Source organism: Cyprinus carpio, chromosome B17 (assembly GCF_018340385.1).
Source record: "Cyprinus carpio isolate SPL01 chromosome B17, ASM1834038v1, whole genome shotgun sequence".
Classification (NCBI taxonomy): domain Eukaryota; kingdom Metazoa; phylum Chordata; class Actinopteri; order Cypriniformes; family Cyprinidae; genus Cyprinus; species Cyprinus carpio.
In genome coordinates this window covers 28,175,383-28,183,401 of record NC_056613.1, presented here as the reverse complement: position 1 = coordinate 28,183,401, position 8,019 = coordinate 28,175,383, and the positions used below count along the sequence as shown (strand labels likewise).

The following is an 8,019-nucleotide window of genomic DNA, read 5'->3' as shown; positions in this document are numbered from 1 at the left end:
CAAAGGAATGCCTGGCTGTTTTTGGAGATGACATAAAACTAGGAGGCAGGGAAATGGAGGCAGGAGACTGGAGAATAATGGCTAATGGAAGAATTTAGCCTGAGGCGCTATGCCTGCTTTGCCTACTTCTGTATAACTAGTATATTTATAATTCAAATACATACCTTTAATAATTAACCACCACTGACTATTAAAGGAGAATACAAGATTCGGCGAAGAGACGCGGCTGCATCAAGGAACAAAAGGATGATCCGTCAGTTCTGCTGGACCGTTGACAGCGACTCGGTAAACCGTCAGCTGAACACGGCTTGACGGATCGGTGCCAGATCCAGCGAATCACGCTTATTGCATGTGGTCCAGTCGAGCCATGTGTCCAGTCAGTAGCTTTTCATTTAGGCCTGAGGTTTATTTCAGAGATATAAAACACTAACAGGCTGTTCTCTACAAATGACTCCAATACCTAGATGACAGACTCTGATAAAGAAGAAATTTCACAAACACTCATGATGTGTGAAGGCTGCTAGTCATCAAAAAACTTCATACTAATATTTGTTATTATATTTGTGGCTTGGCACCTGAAATGATATGAGCTCTCACAGTTACATCGATATATTTATGAATATGTCTATCAAAAGAAGCTACACACTGAAAGATCACTGGTCAGCTCATCTGTCATAAGCAATCAATGAACCACAAGCAGTTTATTAAAAGGCTTCTCAAGTTACACTGTGAATATACAGTAGGTCATTTCTTTCAGTTTTGATATAACCATACAGTAAAACATCTGTAATGCTTGTAATAAAATGTTAAGATGGAATAAAAGTAAACTTTGCAGGAGATCTGAGTGATTTTCAAGAGATACATTTAAAAAACGATTGATATTATAAATCTGGCACCAGAGTTGAGCTCATAATAAAACATACTCTCCTCTTTGAATTTAATTCAGCGCTGTATGCTTTTGTTATAGCGCACTCATGTTAATGTTGTAGAAAAGTCTGTGCTGTTATTGTACTCACATCAGGAGATTTTTATTCACCTTTAAATGACCTGTAAAAATGTGAAACGTATGAAAGAATATGGTTAAAAAAGAAACATGGCAAGTGTCTGAATAGGACATCATGAGTGGTTTCATTTATTTATTTGCAGCATCTCTTCAAGGGTTCTTATCACAAATCACACAAATCCAATTCATAATAATCTTCTCATAGAAAGTGACACATGAGGTGTCTTCAGATTTTATCAGAGAAAATAAGCTTAATGCACAAAAATGCATGCAGGTAGTGCTCACTAGATATCATCAGTGGTGTTTCTAGCGATCATCTGTATTTTCCACAGCAGTTCCACAAACAGAGAGCAACAAAAGTGGAAAACATTTGCATATATCTGATAATAAGCTTGATCATTTGGAGGTGCCACATGGCAGGATATTCCTCTTTGATGTTCCTCATACATATTAAAAGTCCTCTGAGACATCAGGACCACTTGTGAATTGTGTCTGTTTAGTGCCCTGGTGTGTGTGTGTGTGCATTCTGTTAAATTGCTAATAGACTTTTAGTTTACTCGCACAATTATAGTACAGTAATTCACAATTACTTAATAGTAGTATGGGGATTAAGCCTTGTGCTGAGCTGGGATATTTTATTTGAGTTGTGCATTTCTGTGTTTTCAATGGTGAGGTCATGCAGTAAACAGAGCGTCTTAATGTTTACATGGCTTTGGAATGACTGAACACTAAATCTTTAATTCTGCTTCATATTAGCGATGCACAGTTATAATTCCACCGTACATAAACACTGAAAAGCATTGTGTCTAAACCTCACGCATCACAAACACAATAAACACAGATCTCCACCCGTGCATCCCATTAGTATTGTGTTTCTCTAGCTGTTACCTGTTTGATAATAAAGAATGGAGTGGTGAATCAACCACAGAAATGAACAGCTTTCTAGTACCTGCACTCATATCCCATCAGCTCCTGACAGTCTGTCAAGTGTTCAGCCACAGGCCAGAACACAACAAAGACGAGAACAGAACTCAGCCCAACTCTCTTCACCGGGAAACTTTGACAAGTTTTGACATGTGACTCTTGTTTGTGCAGATTCATATATAGGCCTGTACACACACACACACACACACACACACACACACACACACACACACCTACCTATAGATGTGCATCGTGTGTGTGTGTGTGTGTGTGTGTGTGTGTGTGTGAGAGAGAGCATGATTTGAAATAACCAGTATCTTTTGTTTCATCATTCCCCAATCACCTTTCTGTTTGGATAATTCTCTCTCTTCTGTCCATTCTTGAGCTTGAACACAAAGACATTTTACTTCTTTGCAGCGCTCAATAATTCATGGCCTGCTCTTTGGCTGTGTGAATATTTACATGTAAAGTATCCCTCGGAGCTGGAGGAGGGGGGCATGTTTATAATGTTAAACACTCAAAAGTCCCTCCAGACTGGATTGAGATTCCAACAGTTTTGCACAGCAACTGGGACATTGCATTTTTGCCTCATCATCTAATTGGACTAAATAAACTACAGTTCCTTGAGATGCAGCAGAGTGACATTATTCTATTGTGCATTAGAGGAAAATGTATGCAATAAAATTCACAAGCATTTTATTTTTGGTGGAATATCACATCATAACCCAATCTCATGAATGTGCGTTTAGCACGATTTTCTGTTTTTATTTGGCGTACTATTTACAGCAAAAAAAATTGACTTTGGCATGCATATGATATGCATTTGGTAGGTTTAGGGGTGTGGGGAAGATGCCTATTATATGTACGCCAACAAAGTGCGTATCCTATGCGCACAAATCTGCGTATCATACACACGTTAGACACATGCGTATCATATGCACATAAAAGACGTATTCATTTCTGAATACAAATAGCATGTAAAATAAAAATAAAAACATAAAAACAAAAAACAAAAAATCGTGATTCGAAACCATCTTAATAAATCTACACTGAAAATGATAATTAACCATAATTAAATACACGAATGCATACCAACAAAACTAGTTGTGTTGTTCAGTAAGGCAAAAATAGCATTTTAAGGTAGCAACTGCATGGTTTCAGTGTAAACAGTATTATAATTAATGTTCTTCTAAAACTGACATTTTTAACCCGACTCTAAATCGATTTCATGGTTGCATCGCACACCGGGAATAGTTGGGCTTCTGCGGGCCTGGAGGGCAGCGGTTCGTACAGAGGCAAACGTTCCGTTCAGGGCTGTGATGTAAGTGCTGTCACATCCTCGCGCTGTCCCTGTGGCGGGCGTCTCGCCAGCGTCTCCTGGAGATCTGGGGCCGCCTGCGAACGGAACGCTCCTCTTTGATACTTCACTCTGCATTTGAATCAGTGGTCCCTGTGTTTGACAGTGTGTGGTAATTACCTGGCTCCCTGCTTGATCGAGTAAACTCTTCCGGAACCAAGGGAGATACCGTCAAATGGGAAGATGTTAGAAAAACAAAACAACAACAAAGAAGGCAACGGCATTTATTTGAACACATCGCGAACAGCTATGTGGATTTTACACCTTTAATTTAAACAGTGGATATGGAAAACAATTCTTCTTAACATGTCGAGTATTTGTTTAAATAGCGGGAAACCAGGAGTCCTGAGGGGGCCCGTGATTCCTGGAGCTGCATAATGAGTGAACCTGTGGAAAGTGGCGCTTTGTTATAGTTTCGTGCATGAACACACGGTATATCTGGAAAACCTGCACAGTAACGAATTACCAAGAAGCCATTAACGATATCATTTTGTCCTCTAGTTTAGAAGCAAACGATCAGCGCTAATGAGTTGTCAGTGACGCAAGTGGGCGTGGCTTGTGTTTCATTACTGTTTTGACACGCAGTCACTACAACTCTGATCTATGTGCAAGATTTTAACCCCTTGAGCCGCTAACCGCATCTCTTACAAAAAAATAAAATAAAATAAAAATTGGCCTAATCATATTTCTTTTTTCTCTCTCTAAAATGAAAATAACTTTTGGCTGATCATACTTTAAATGTAGGCCTTTTTACATGAATACGCATTATACAATTCTCGCCGTATATTAGCCTGTATATAATAATAATAATAATAATAATAATAAAGCAATGCCCACAAAAATAATAAATAAATAAATAAATAAATAAATAAATAAATAAATAAATAAATAAATAAATAAAGGAAAGGAAATGAAAAGGCAAATCAGATCTAATCAGAAAAGATTCGTATATTGTGTTTCTTCTTGTTGCGGGATATGAGTGTAAATTAAAGGTGTGAATTTAATGTAAAGGTGTCAGAGCTTTAAGCCTCTTAACGCACTCGAGGCGAGCGACACAAATAACACGTTATCTTATTATCCCAAGATCATTAATAATCAAGCATTTCTTTCTTTTAGTATTCTTCTCGTGGACACTGAAAGCTTTTGACATATATAGGCCTGTTTCAAGATACATGTCAAAGTAGATATTTTACAAAGAGTTGATCGGGCGCTGCAATGAGCTTTATTTATGTATTGTTTATTTCGGTTACACTTTATTTTAAGGTGTTCTTGTTACAGTGTAATTATACATTTATGTACTGAGTAATATTAATGAACTGCATGTACTTACTGTACGGTTACTTGCGTGTTTATGCATAATTTATTATTATTATAACAGTATCATGTAACGTGTAACAAGGACATCTTAAAATAACGTGTTACATTTTTTACATTTATTAGTGATATTGTATTCGACCAATATATGTTGCTATTTTATTTGGTATTGTAAAGATTAGATATTGTTTCCCCCCTTTTTTAAATAATCAGATATGTTTGCACTTCCAAATATGGCGAAAGGGATTATTAATAGCAATAATAACAACGCGTAAATGATTCGTACTCATTTTGCAGTTGTGTGATACATTTTAATGCATTTATTTTTAAGAAAATAATTATAGACGTTGTTCACCTATCAGTGATGCAAATATATATGTGTATTTTACATTTAATATTTATGGATTTATCCCGAGGGAAAACTGGCGAGTGAAAAAAAAAATGAATGAAACGAATGAAAATGAAATTCATCTAATTGTATGAGATATTGTGAAGCACTCAACAACAACAAAAGACACTTTAAACATCATCGATAACAAAAACTAATAAAACATGCACACACACACACACACACACACACACACACAAAAATGGCTATGCGAAAACTCTTGGTGGTCTGTTTATTTCGCTCTTCGCAATTGGCCCATGACATACTATCATTTATTCAAAGCAAATTTCGTTGATATCTGTATTTTTCTCTCTCACGATATCAGTGTTTCTTTATTTTAATTTAGCTAGAGTTTTACAGTGGATGCAGTGCGGCGCATGATTGATCCGGCAGGTGTCGCTAAAGAGCTGCAGACTCGCGTTGAGGACACACACACACACACACACACACACACACACACACACACACAGACAGACACACACACACACACACACACACACACACACACTGAGCGTCTCACAGTGCAGTGAGAATAATGCCACTGAAGGAAAATACGCCTTTCAAGAATTTCCAGTTACTCACGAAACTTCTCCAAACACTGGAGCTGCACAGCTTCCTTCAGGGACAGGAGTGACATGTTCCCTGAGGTCAGAGAGAGTTTAGATGCAGTAAACAGAGAAATGATTATCCTAACATAAATATTCACCACAGAACCAGACCTCCACACATAGGCTATCAGAACTAAAATGATGGAATATTAACAAATAGAGAAGATTAATCTAGAAATCATAATTATCATTATTTTATTTTATTATTATTGTTGTTGTTGTTTATAGTTGAGCAAATACATGCGCGAACAGCAGAAAGCGTGTTTTTCGTTGGGCTCGTATATATGCGCGTTTGGAGACCTGTTGTTCTGTAGAAATCTGTTTATAGGCCGGCTGTAAAACAATAATTAAAATGTTAAGAGCAAAACCATTAGAATTAAATAGGATCAGATAGTTCGACGTTTACAGTGCCCTGAAGCCTTAAATGAGCACGATTAAGATTTAGAAAGCTAAACGTTTTTGTTGCCAAAATAAAGCTGATTAAAACTATAGATATGACTCTGACTGATGGTTTAGATTTTGATCATATTTTATGTTTATTTTATATTATGGTTTTTGTTTTTTGTTTTTTTTGTTTTTTTTTTCACAAAAATCTTGAAAGCAGATGAGTTTAAATGTGTGAGAGGTTATGTAAAAGTGTTGAAATGGATTCTCGGCCGCAGCTGGGCAGAGACATCGAGAGCTTTAACCCTAAAATGACCTCAATTTGACACCAGCAGATGAAATCTTACCTCCAGTTAATGCCATCTCTGCCGGAGCCACGGATCCCCGTTCACAACACAGATTTGAGCTTCTTCTTTTTTTAAGAATCGTCGCATGAGTGTTTTCGCTCGGTAGGTTTTTTTGTTTTTTTGTTTGTTTGTTTGTTTTTTAACGATATATTCTATGTTCATTATCTTTTTAAAAGAGGAAGCGGTTATGTAGTTTCAAACATTTTTGAAGCCGAAAGCGTGTTTTTGTGTGTCGGTAAAGTTTGTTTTCAGTGAGACCCAGCAGCAGAACCGTGATGCAGTGGATTAATACATTGAAAACCTGCTCGAACGCGTCATAAAAACAGTTTATTTAATCGACCGAAAATGTGAACTAACAGAGCTATCCTTTTTTTGTTGTTGTTGTTTTTTTTTTTTTTTTTGAGATATTAATTTATTGTAGCCTATGACTTTAGTAGATTCTTCTACGCATTATTTGTAAAGTTGTGTGTTATGTTGCTGTGATCAGTCGCACTCGGTTCTGTAAGGATGCGATGGACTTACCGCGTCTCTATAGAGATGGTCCTCATCTTCTTCCTCGCGATGAAGCAGTGGTCAGGCAGCGCGCGCTCTGTGTCCACTGCAGTCGCTATCGCACAGTGTACCCTTCACTTCTACTCTCTCCTCGTGGTCTTCCCTCCCCTCTGTCATAAACAGAGCAGTTGTTGCATTTATGAAATCCGTTTTAATTGCCTGCTTCATCAGAACTCAAGCCCGTGGTTCGGGCGTCTGCGGAGCACTTTATTGACCTTGTTTGTTGAGATCCCGCATGAGTTCAGCTCCACTAAGCCGTGAATTGTTAATTTCGACAACAAAACAAGTCAGGGAGCTCGAAATGTAGACATTTATGTAAAAATCGGTCGATACGACGATGATGTCACATGTGCCGCGATGCAGGCTATATGATCATTGATGAGGAGTAGTATTTTAAGGGTCTGTTTGTGGTATTCGGGGCCATCTGTAGCACAATCAATATCATTGCTCCTCCTCTGAAACTTCAGGCCTTCCTAATGATTGATGATCTCGGGGCTCTTTGATAATTGAGCGCGCGATGCACGGCTCACATTTCAATCTTCAAATGCTGTTGGACTAAAGACAGTTTCCAAACATATACCTAGCTTTGTTTTGTCTTCTCGCGCGTGGAAAAGTTTACTTTATTCTGAAAGGGGCCCCGACTGAGTATGCGTTTTTTGAACCTTGTTGTGCACAAGAAAAATAAAAAAAAATAAGGGACGTGACACTCGATAGCAGTTGTATCAGTTATGCATTAAGCAAAGTCGGGCTGGAATGACTTTCCTTCTTCCAATAAAGATATTAAAAGCGCAGTTTTAAGGTTTGGACGCGTGCCCGACGCGCCGCGACGTCTAGTAGTTCTCAGCGCATGTGAGTGGGATCTGCGGTGCGCGGAGTTGCGTGGCTCCCCCCTCGCGCACTGGACGCTCGCCTCTCGCGCAGGGTTTGGCGTGGAGCTCGCGCAGGACTGGCTGTGCTCAGCGCCACTTCCGGCTTCCGTCATTTCATTCTCCCGCCGATGCGCGCAGCTCAACTCTCTGCGTTCTATAAGCGAGCGAGCGGCCGACCTGCCAACACTCACTGACACTCACTCATCTCAGACCGCGCCAGAGATCGCCGCGTTTTTACAAACTCTCCTCTTTTCATCTTTTTTTTTACTGTAG

General features: G+C 38.7%; 1 long non-coding RNA gene across 3 annotated transcripts; it reads right to left on the bottom strand.

The window, feature by feature from the left end:
* Positions 1 to 1,123: 1,123 nt before the first annotated feature.
* LOC122140213 lies at positions 1,124 to 8,009 on the bottom strand. 3 transcript variants are annotated; one of them, XR_006156907.1, is made up of 3 exons: positions 6,848 to 8,009; positions 5,569 to 5,628; positions 1,124 to 3,671 (listed from the first exon to the last, which is right to left on the bottom strand). It is a non-coding gene; the product is annotated as an uncharacterized LOC122140213 (long non-coding RNA). The 3 variants fall into 3 exon arrangements; XR_006156905.1 differs by having other exon boundaries at positions 1,124 to 5,628; XR_006156906.1 differs by lacking the exon at positions 5,569 to 5,628.
* Positions 8,010 to 8,019: the final 10 nt, after the last annotated feature.